The sequence below is a fragment of the Mus caroli genome, chromosome 8, assembly GCF_900094665.2.
Source record: "Mus caroli chromosome 8, CAROLI_EIJ_v1.1, whole genome shotgun sequence".
Taxonomy (NCBI): Eukaryota; Metazoa; Chordata; class Mammalia; order Rodentia; family Muridae; genus Mus; species Mus caroli.
Window position 1 is genome coordinate 89,853,486 of NC_034577.1, and position 12,846 is coordinate 89,866,331.

A 12,846-nucleotide genomic window follows, 5' to 3' on the forward strand; every position below is an offset into this window, starting at 1 on the left:
TAGGCAAATGGATGGACCTGGAGGGCATCATCCTGAGTGATGAGTTCACAAAAGAACTCATATGATATGTACTCACTGATAAGTGGATATTAGCCCAGAAACTTAGAATACCCAAGATATAAGATACAATTTGCAAAACACATTGAACTCAAGAAAAATGAAGACCAAAGTTTGGACACTGTGCCCCTTCTTAGAATTGGGAACAAAACACCCATGGAAGGAGTTACACAGGCAAAGTTTGGAGCTGAGACAAAAGGATGCACTATCTAGAGACTGCCATACCTGGGGATCCATCCTGTAATCAGCCTCCAAACGCTGACACCATTGCATACACTAGGAAGATTTTGCTGAAAGGTCCCTGATATAGCTGTCTCATGTGAGACTATGCTGGGGCCTAGCAAACACAGAAGTGGATGTTCACAGTCAGCTATTGGATGGATCACAGGGCCCCCAATGGAGGAGGTAGAGTAAGTACCCAAGGAACTAAAGGGGTCTGCAGCCCTATAGGTGGAACAATAATATGAACTAACCAGTACCACCACCACCACCACCACCACCCCCAGATCTCATGTCTCTAGCTGCACATGTATCAGAAGATGGCCTAGTCTGCCGTCAGTGGAAATATAGTTCCATTGGTCTTGCAAACTTTGTATGCCTCAGTACAGGGGAACACCAGGGCCAAGAAGTGGGAGTGGGTGGGTAGGGGAGTCCGGGGGGAATATGGGGGACTTTTGGGATAGCATTGGAAATGTAAATGAAGAAAATACCTAATTAAAATAAAATAACATATAAGTAAAAATTATGAAAATCATCACATAGGTGAAATAAAATAGAGTATTGAAAGAAGAAAATGTTCAGGTACAATATCTTAGTCATTTGAGAGGTTGTAGGACTCTTCTAATAATAAATATAAAATAATTATAAACTCCTGTACATTGTCAACGTTAAATAAAAATTGTTGATAAAGAACAAAACCCAGTCAGCCAATAAAGCAAATGTTCCATTTCTAGCACCCACATGATGCTCAGAGGCTAATTCAGTTCTGTTGCCCTCTTCTGGTCTCTATGGGCATTGCACGAACATACCACACAGACAAAGATGCAAGCAAAACATCCATAAAATCATAAAATAATAAACAAACATTTAAAAGTGAATTGAATCCCCAAGACCCTTGGGAGAGAGCTCAGAAGGTTTGAGTAGTTTCTCTGCAAGCATTAGGACCTGAGTTCTAATACCCAGCACCCACATAAAAGTTTAAGCAAGCCTATACATTTTCTCAAATCCCAGCACTGGAAGAAGGAGACAGGTAGATCAAGAGAGCTCAATGACCAGACAGTGTTCAAAGTGATGCGTTTCTGCTTCACTGTGAGAACAAGTGTCAAGGCAACGGGGGTGAAAATGATGGAGTAAGACACCTGACACACTGCTCTAGCCTCCGAATATATGTCCAAAAAAGAATATATCCGTATCCTTGCATGTACCATTAGTAGGGAAGAGCAAGGACAGAGAGAGGGCAGAATGGGAAAAGGAGTGGAGGTGGGGAAGGAATGGGGAGAAGGAGAGGGAATAGAAAGGGGGGAAAGGAAAAGGAGGGGGGAAGGGAGACGGAGAGGCTGAAATAAAGAAAAGCTGGCAGCAGGGGTGGGGCAGAATCCTTAATGGTATCATATCACAGAGAGTCACATTGTTTAGACCAGTTGTTCTTATTCTCCCTAATGCTGGGTTCTTTGAATACAGCTCCTTATATTGCCGTGACTCCCACAGATACAATTATTTTGTTGCTACTTCATGACTATAATTCTGCTACTGTTATGAATCATACTGTAGATGTCTGATATACATGATATCTGATATGCGACTCCAAAGGGATTGTGACCCACAAGTTGAGAACCACTATTCTATAAGCTCAGCTCAGGGAAAAAAATCACAATAAGTTTAATTGTAGTTGCTCCTAGAGTTTCTGACTTCATACCTCAAACTAGACTACTATGGCAAAGTTAGAATGCTGAAAGTGAGCAACTGGGGTCATGAGATTTTGATGAGAAATGTAAATGTTAATTCAGAAGAAGACTCAAATCACCAGAATTCCTTACATTGTATTTTGTTCACAGAAGATTTTTACTTCTCCTAAACAATAATAACATAGAGAATATTCACTTAGCAGAATTGCAAAGTAAAGCCCTGTAGTTCTTGAGCCAGGCCATATAACCAAAGGCAGAAAACTATAATATTGTGTAAAAATAGTCTCTAGTATGATGCTTCTTCCTGATCAGACAGAATTGCTGATCATGGGGCTTGATAATAAGTCCTCAAGTAACTGAACAATAATTCCAGAGATCATCAAATTTCCATTGTTTTATATGAATAGAGGCATTAGAAGGAATCCTTCCATGGTCGAAACTAAAGTATCTAAAGCATACGCATGGGAAGAGTTGAAAGTGCAAGGAAATGTCATCAAGTGCTGAGATAGATCCCCATTCTTATTGAACACATTGCTCCACTAGCATTTTGCTCAGCTTGACCTGAACTACTGTAGGGAACCTTATGGAAGCTGTTGGAGGAAGTGGATATATAAGCTGGCATCTTAAGATAGAAATCTGACAGTTTGGTACACTATAATCTTGTTTGGGAACACTTTTATCTATTTGGAGGCAATGAATTCCCCTCAGTGCCGACGTTTGGAATTTAGAAAGGAAAAATTAACTGCAACAAAGATAAATACAGGCAAGGACCATGGTAAGTGCTGTATGTTTGCTAATCTAGAATTGAAAGGTTCGGAAGGCTCCAATAATAGAGGGTCCTATGTCATTGAGAATCCACAGTAAGTGGAGCACGAATGAAGCACACAGATAAAGAAAGCTAACAATATCCTTGTATCCTTGGATACAAGGAGTTTTCAGATTCTGGGTATGGACTGAAAGGCTAATGAGAAAATAGTCCTTAAGATGGCTCATGATTTATGGAGAACAGTCAACAATGAGAAGTTGGTGCCAATCACACTAATCCACACACATACGCAAAGAGGGGGAGAATCGAGCACAAGAAAGAGAACTGTAAAATGTACCAAAATAATAATACTCACCAGTAAAATAGCAATAGTTTTGAAATTTATAGGATTTAAATGCTTTTTAAATGATTTGTGTGTGTGTGTCTATATGTGTGTGTGTGTGTGTGTGTGTGTGTGTGCATGTGTACACTGCATATGTGTATGGTTTTCATGAGGTCAGAAGAGTGAGTCAGATTTCCTGAAGCTGGAGTTACAGGTGTATAAACCACCTAATGTGCATTTTGGGAAGCATTCTCTCATCCTCTGCAAAAGCAGCCTCCATCCTTTCAAATACATTCCAAAATCACCTATTTCCTTCTTAGCACATATTAGTCAATGTATGGTTTTGCAAAAAAAAAAAAAAAAAAAAAACCATATTATATATCAGTTCTTTTGCTATTTATCTGCAATTAAACCATGACTTGTTAATTGCATTGCAATGCTAGCAAATTATACCCAAATACAGAGTTCTGTGTTCATGTTTAACCTCTTGCAACACTGCCTTGGGAAATGCAACTTAAATTTCTTGTAATTGTCAACATCACATGATAGTTGTACAAGTGGATTTTTGCATAAGTGTAGTATAGGAAACATTTACTAAAATATAGATAGCATTTAAAATCCACAAATATGCACAAAATATTTTTCAGCTAGAGATAGATAGTAATTTTCTTAATAAGTCTTACTTGTTTTTTAATCAAGATAGAAATGTTTTTCTGAATAAATTAGAAGATTTTAGCTTTTCTCCTTTGCAAAGTGTCTGCTCAGGCTTGCTTTTTCTTTTTTACTTCTGGAATTCTGGGTATTTTCTTATTGATTTATATAACTTTTCTATATTAATAAAGACTTTGTCAGTTTGTCACATTTGCTGGAAATACTTTTGGCAGCCCTTTTTGAAGTCAACTTTTTATAGCTTTTTGTTGATGTGTTGCTTTGTGATGGCTTCTTTATTTCTAAATTTAAAACTGTATCCACATGTCAGAAAATTTTCTCCACAGTACATTCCATTTTCTACTAGTTATCTATGCTTTCATCTTAACACTGAAATATTTTCCTCCTGAAATTCTCTCTTCTCTGAAGCAGTTCCATCATTATAGATTTAAGATACTAAGCTAAGAGGGAGGAAATAAATGTGTTAATCAGCCCTCTTTAGCCTTCTCTCTCCTCTACTTACCAAGTAAGGATTCCAAAACATAAATGTTCTGAAATTCTAAAAAGAAATCAAATGATATTTCGCATAAATTTTAGGAAGGATAGTTTTATTTTGATCATATATATAATAGGGTAAAGGAGGAAAACACCTAGAATGCAGCCTCATGCTGCAAGCCTGTTCTGTTAGCCTCCAGCAATTAAACATCTTCTTCTTTTCTAAACTCAGGGTATCATACTTATCAAACAAATGTATCTACATCTTGAATGACTCCTTGGATGTTTATAAGATTACCAGCGAAATCAGAAAAATTACCAATAGATATACAGCTCACTTTCATACACAATTTGCTCAGAGGTGATAGGCTATAGATTCAGGAATACCAAATAATAATGCATTCAATATTACCTTAATGTGAGAAATATGAGTAAATCAATTGGGTAGAGAAAGGAGAGGGCATGATGTGATTTTTTTTTAAATATCCTGTATGTCAATCAGCATTTCTCACACCATTATCAACACCATTTGAAATTACTCAAATGGAATCTTATTTGTTCAAGAAGAACCAGCAGGTTTGCTAACAGCTGTGGGGACCCCTATCTAATTTCTCTTTGAAGACTTGAAACTCAGCATCCTATTCTCTGCTAAGATTTCAGTGCACTGTAGGATTAAAGTAAAAATAAAATGTGAAGATGGAATGGTATTTTATAGAGAAAAATGATTGACCAATCTAGACATTAGATTATTCATCTTTATTCTTCCAAGGTAAAAATGTCTTGGATTTCATAAGAAAAAGTTTGACTATGACATGAAGAACTTTATCCAGATCTTGCTGTAAATGATAAAAATTCTTGCAAGAAAAAGTATTGGGAGTGTCTGTTTAGGCAGCTAACCTTAGCATATTACATGGTATATACCCACTTCAGGAACAACCAGCTCTTCTGAGGATACAATGCTATTTTGAACATGGAGATTTACCTTAGGGTTTTTTTTTTTTTTTTTTTTTTTTTTTTTTTTACAACTCTCAATGCTGAATGGAGAAACTTCCCATTTCCTACTCCTATGAATACTATTAGTTTCCTATTGTTGTAATTAAACCCAATTGAGGTGTATTAAAAATTAATTTGCAAAACAAAATAAGTTGTTTTTATCTCTTTTTAGTTATCTGATTTATTTTTCTCAGTGTTTTAAGATTCTTCATAATTTTATAAGATTGTTTTCTGTGATATATTTAAATTAACATTTAGTATGATTTAATAAATAAAAGCTCTAAACAAAAAAAAAAAACTTCAAGAAAATATTTGAATTTGTTTGGTAAATCCAACAACCAACTCTGACAAACCTGGCTAGTTAAACCTAATAGTAGTAATATATTAAATGAAATATAAATGTTAATTAAGACCAAAGAAGTGAATTAAAGTAAACTATAGGAAATATGCTGATTTAAGATATCAGTTCATTTTTTTGATATGACAAATGAAAATTAATACTCGGTTTTAATTCATGCATTTTGCTTTTTCAGAATGGGAAATAACATATCCTCAAAATAAAATTAAAGAACTAGGAAATTCTCAATTATATGCTAATATTCAAACATTTGTTAGGTTTATATCAAGAAATAATAATCATAAAATAACACAGTATCAATAAAATAAATCTCTGAGAGAGTGTCTTTATTATGTTCATGCATTTGGATGTAACTGATATTTTTAATGGTTTTAATTTTTTTCACTGTTTATTATCTGCCTGAGTCTCTTTTCCTATTATTCTAATAAAATATCCTGTCCAATGCAACTCCAGGGTAAAACAGCTTTCTTTCAGCTCACAGCTGAAGACAAGGATATGGAAGTGGCCAGAGTTTGAAGCAGCTCATGCCATTACATTTACAATCAGGAAGCAGAAAGTGATGACAGTCCATGCTCAACTAGGTTTCTCTATTACACAGCTGAAGACCAAGTCCCAGAACTGCTATGCACTTACAGTTTGGATTTGCCTAGCTCGACTGATTCCATGGTGGAGCCCAGTGTCTAAAGATCACTGAGAGTTGTGGCTTGGAGCATTTCTCCTAGGTGAGTACAGATCAAGTCATAACATAGCAATAGCCATTTCACTATGGTTTGGGTCCTAGTTATGTGATTGTCACACTATTTTCCTTATAAGTATATATGTTCAACTGGAAAATATGTTCTAATATATATCCACCATAAGATTTTTTTTTGAAATGCTATAAGATCAATTGCCAGTGTGCACATTCCATGGATTTATTTGAAAGACAAAAGTTTTGAAAACTATAAACTTCTTGGAGAAACATAGAAATATATTTTTCTTAGCATGTGGCCATAACAAAATAGATCTTATCCATTTATAATGAAGAACACAGGTAGTGAGGTTTGTTTTTGTTCTCAGCATATTTTAAGAATAAGACTCTTTTAGGTGATATATTTTAAATGTAAGTGGTAATAGAATGAGATTTTATTGGGAAATGTTCCTTTTTGGGCAGATATCTACTTCTTTTTTTTAAATATTTTTATTAGGTATTTTCCTCATTTACATTTCCAATGCTATCCCAAAAGTCCCCCATACCCTCCCCCTGATTCCGCTACCCACCCACTCCCACTTTTTGGCCCTGGCGATCCCCTGTACTGGGGCATATAAAGTTTGCAAGTCCAATGGGCCTCTCTTTCCAGTGATGGCCCCCTAGGCCATCTTTTGATACATATGCAGCTAGAGTCAAGAGCTCCAGGGTACTGGTTAGTTCATAATGTTGTTTCACCTATAGGGTTGCAGATCCCTTTAGCTCCTTGGGTACTTTCTCTAGCTCCTCCATTGGGGGCCCTGTGATCCATCCAATAGCTGACTGTGAGCATCCACTTCTGTGTTTGCTAGGCTCCGGCCTAGTCTCATAAGAAACAGCTATATCTGGGTCCTTTCAGCACAATCTTGCTAGTGTATGCAATAGTGTCAGCGTTTGGAAGCTGATTATGGGATGGATCCCCGGATATGGCAGCAGATATCTACTTCTTAATAGTTAATGAAGTTGCAAAAAGTATCTGTATTCACCTAATTTAATTGTCTGCTCAATGAAGGACAACTGGATGTTTCCTGGATTCAACACAAACAGTACACACAAGCAAGTCCACATGTGTGTAATTTTTCACTCCTCAAGTGAGATGCAATACACTGACTTGGAAGCATTTTTATGATATATTATGAAAAATTGCCTTTATCACATTGCCCTGTAGGCATTTCTATGAGGATATTGTCTTGATTACTAATTTATCAAGGAGTGGACAGAAGAACACAATAGATAATGTCATGCCCTGGGTGAGTGGGTATATAAGGAAGCCAATGGACCAATTCAGAAAGCAGATTTACTTCATGGAATGTTCTTTAATTTCAACCTCTTGATTTCTTCCTTGAGCTCTTATTTTCTTTCTTTTATGATGCACTGTACATTTTTTTGGCAAATGAATAAACCTTTCCTCCTTGAGTTGTTGTTAGTCATGGTGTATATCAGAGCAATAGAAAGTTAACTAGTATATTTTGTTTCTATTTGAATATTTTTATATGTACTACTCTTATAGTAGGTTGAATAATGCTGTAACTAATAATTCCTTGATTTCTAATAAAATTTCTAATAAAATCACTAGAACATGATTATATAAATGTGTGTGTGTTTGTGTGTATATATATTATATAATATCAACATTGATTGTCACTGAATTTGTATTTTTAAATGTCTATCAATATAATTATGATATCAAATTGAAGGAATCACATTAACTATGCTATGAATTTTAATGCTAGGATAAGTGACACTCAAGAGAAAAATGAGGCAGATTCAATGGAAAAAGAAGGGAACCCATAGAAGAAATAGGCAGAATTGTGAGAAATCCAAAAGGAAAAATGTATGAAACACAGCAGAGTTAGGAAAGAACTCTTAAAGACCTGTAAAGAGAATTCAGTTTTCTGTTGATATCTTTGTCTTTCATTTCTGACTTTCAGAACAATGGGAGAATGCAGTTCTATTGCTTTATGCTACTAAATTGCTGTCATTTTAATAGAGCAGCCCCAGGAAGCAAGGGAAAGAATTAATGTCATTCAACACATATGGAAGAAAAATGAGAGGTAAAATGTGTCACCCAAGGTTAGGAAGTCAGGAAGAGACAAAGCTTTGATTGAGACCAAAGCCTGAGAAATTCAAAGACTTTTGCTGCATACCGGTTTTACTTTCCTACTTGATGTGATTAAGGTTTGATTGACATTAGAACCTTTTGCTTTAACTTGTGGATTCAAAATCCTGGCAGCACTGCTCCAAGAAGAGCAGAGTCTGCCACCTTTGCTACATAAAGAGCTACATGTGGATTATAGTGACTTGAAGCACCAGTTTCATTCTGTTCCATTGTTTCATGGTGAAGGGATTTGGGTACTTATTGAATGGACAGGTTTTTCTCCTAATTTAGCAATGACCTAGAATCAACTCAGTTGTTCTGGGTTGGGACTGGGTTTCTGATGCACCTCCTGGTAGATTTTCTGTTCTGTCCAGTGATGAAAGCTCTTCCACAATAAGTCTGTCCTGAAATGTAATTTTTCATGACTATCATAACTTTCCAAGAAAGAACTGATTTTTTGATGAAGGCTGAAGTTAATATTGCTTCTGAGCTGTTTTGTTTATCAGAAACTAGCACAGAATAAAGAGTTGGGGCAGGCCACTTAATTAAAGTTAGATCAACATATTAATTGTTTAAGTAATGAGTTTTCCTTATGATATTTTTACATCTGTATGTAATATATTGCTGTTGGATTTGCTCACCATTACCTTCTCTTGACACATTCCCTCTAATGTCTCCTTTTTCAATACATTTACCCTGATTATATGTAGGGAGGATGGTAGAATGGAAGGAAGGCATAAAGAAAGGTAGATAGGGAAGAAGGAAAAAGGAACAAAGTGATTCCATTTAAAAAAATATTTCACCTCTTAATTTGTAAATGGTACATATTTAAAAAGATAACAAACTAAGTTAAAAGCAGGATTTCTTTACTTCATGGAAACCTTCATAGTGCAAATATCATTGGGAGAGTGTATACCATAAATAATACTCAACATTTTCTGGATCTTGTATTTAAAAGAAATGCCTATTAGGACCCATGTGACCTTGGCTAATTATGAAACTGGTGATGACAACCTTATAGGCTGGCCTGAGAACATGTAACAATGTTTTCTGCCTTATGGTAGACACATTTCTATGTATTAGCTTAAAGAACTATAATGCATGGGCATACTATAAACATAGTGTCATTCATGGACATAAATTTGTAAAATACCTACAAAGTTTATTATAAGTAATTTATTTTGTTAGCCCTAAAAATACAGCCAAGAAACTTGAGACAAGAAACAGAAGAATATCAACAGAAATAAGTAATGAGCAGGATAAAGGATAGTGTGTGCTAGTTACTCCAATTACTATCTTCTAGATTGTGTAAATATACCTTGTAGCTTCAATAACATAAGAAAAGTTTGGTTATTCATATGACCTCCCTGACATCTTATTGGTCAAATTTTGTCATGGAAGCATTAACCAATTGGAAGTAGAAGTTGATTCAATTTACAGGCAAACCATACTTCTGCAGTCAGAAAAAAAAAAAAATCTCAGAAAGTGAGGCAGGGAGAAGTGTGCAAACAGCTGAGGCAAGAAGTAATTAATGCATCTGGGAATTGTCCACCAAGATGTGCCTTGGCCTCTAGGATGTCAGGAGTATGATGAATGGAGCTCACACGTTTCTCCAATACTATGTTGACTAATTCTATCATTTTTGCACCCAAATGTGTTGTTGTACATAATCTCTAGAATGCATGAACCCATATTTGTGGCCTAAAACAAAAAGCTTCTAAGATGTCTATGGGCAAAGGATGAATTTCAATGCTCTCTGCGTTCACCCTCACTGTGCCTAGCAGTATCATGTTCTCATTATAGATGCTCAACCAACTCAATTTTGGTGTCCAGATGGAATATCTCATGTTTAAACAGTGATACTCTTTTTTAGTTAGTCATAACTTTATTCACTCAAATCCCTTGGCTTGGGGTCTGGCATCATTATGGAATTAGCTCTCATTCATTTTCAATTTAAATTAATTTTCAATAGCAAACCAATGACATTTGGAGACTAGGAAACCAAAGAATACTTTCCAACGTTTCTATTTAAGTCATCCGAAAAGCCTGCATAATTGAATGCATTAAGGTTTTAAGGGTCCGCCTAGCATACCGAAGGCCTGTATAATCATGTAGCTGGTGAATAAATTCTTGGCACTCTCATCTAGCTTACTGTAACAAAAAGAATAGACTTCTTTCAGGAATAAACCAGGACCACTCAGGCTAATGGGAATCCAGTTAGGTTTTTTGCCAATCTCAAGAAACATCCATTATCAACAGATGCTGGGAAAATTATATTAGAAATAAAGGTTTTAGAGACAAAATAGAAAAGAGCCTCAAACTTAAGAGAAAACAGAGTCTGTGATAGTATTAGGATTGATTTTTGGAGAGAAATAACTGTGGATGCTTAAATACATGAATTGCTTTAACATATTTTAAGCTTTTAAGAGCAGAGATTATTGATGTAAAAGACACAAAAGTATCTCAGTGACTTGTGATTCATATATAAATGCATATTAAGAGATTACTTAAAATTCATATTATTGATAAAATCGACCACAAAGCTCCAGGGGAGTCATTGAACATTTTGTAAATAAAATATCAGGCAAAGATTAGGTCAATATTCACAAATTCACATGGTCATTTCTGGATTTGAGTCTGAATATAATTGAAAAGCAGCATAAAGGACATGAGGGATGATTAGGATAAGTGCCAACTGTTGGTGCACATATTTCATTTAGTTAAAGACATTTGTCCATAAGTTTTACATTAAATATTAAAAATCAGCTACTGTATTTCCATGACAGAGAGATATTGCAAGCCTAAAACATAGCTTTATATAGTCATCATGGGTTATAGTAATTGGATTGAATGTCAAATCTTTAGCCTTTCTCATTGTTCTATTGTATGAGAAGAAAAACAAATGCATGTCTCAGTTTTAAGAACTCAACTTAGAATATTGGAAATTACTATTATAAAAGAAGTATAGAATGATTTTGACTCATTAAATTTTCTCTGGTAACTGAGTGATTTGTAACATGGTCTGAAGACAAGATGAACAGGAGGAATTAGAAGAAACATTTCAGTTCATAAAATAGATTGGGCAATTTAGATCCCAAATTGAAATTCAGAAAGGATCTTCAAGATGACCTAGTGTTTTCTCCTAAAATCAATCCTAAACTTGTACTTCTACTCTAGTCCAAGGTACTATAAGTTTGTAAACCAATTAAGACAAACTTGTCATGGTGTCCCAAATGAAAATTACAGTTGAAATTATAAATGAAAACATTTCAAGGTATTTTTGAGCCATCTTGTCTCTAGTTGTGCATCCATGATTTACAAGGATCTCAGAGTAATGGGACATCCCATGATCAATTGTAAATTCAACCTGGAAAATGTGGTTTGTCTGCTTGATAAAAATAATTTCACCACATGGTGAGAAAGAAATTTACTCTATTGCCACTAAGTAACATTTATGTCTTAAAAAACTGAAATATTGAAACTAATGAAGAAATTACTTTTGAAAACAGTTCACTGGAACGTTCTTGTCAACCTATTGAAATTAAGTAGGTTTCCTTTCTTATGACCAATAAAGTTACTGGTAAAATGAGAAGTAGGGATTAGATCTGGAGGGAAGGAGATAATTTTTCTTTGTTTTGTTTTGTTTTGTTGATAGGTTTTCATTGAGCCAGTAGTCAAAGGGCAGTAGTATAGTGCTAATATCATGCAGACATAATGAGAATGAATGACATTGTATCATCGATTGACATCAGATATAGTGCATAGTTTTATTCTCTTCCCTCATCTCTAAATCTATCAAATAGAAATTTGTCATCATAGCTCTAGATTTTATAGGGAATTGGGGCTCTTTTGCTTCAAACAGAAATGCTTTAAAAAGTCACACCTCTCTTTTAAATTTTTCAGTTCATATTTGTTCTAGAATGAGCACATGTTGAAAATCAAAGTATCGAGGGATATTTTTGTGTGTTTACTTTTTAATATTTCTTTGAAAACTGTATACAATTTGGTTTTGGCACTTACCTGTACCATCTACTCCTACGTGCATCTTCTTGTGTAACCACTCTACTTTGTCTCCTCTATTATTTTAGCCAATGAAGTTCAATATGTGCTGTCCATGTATTCTTAGGTATTTGATTTTTGACTGCAGCTTTTGACCTGCAAGGAGCCATACTATAAAGAAAAATGTCTCCCAGTAGGCATGAGTTAGCAAGATCTTCTCAGTTACTGGTATGACTTTTTATCAACCCTCATTCTCTACTCTGGATTTTTATTTTAGCTTGAGCTTCTATAGGTTTTGTAAATACACTGTCACAAATGCTGTCAGTTTATATTTTCAACTGTTCTTCTGTTTCTGAAAGCATTCTTTCCTTGCCGTCTTCTGCCACCTTTGACATTTATAATCATACCAAGTACACGTCCACAATGATCGTTGGGTCTTTGGAGGAGGGGTTGGGATGCAGATCACATATGGAGCAGAG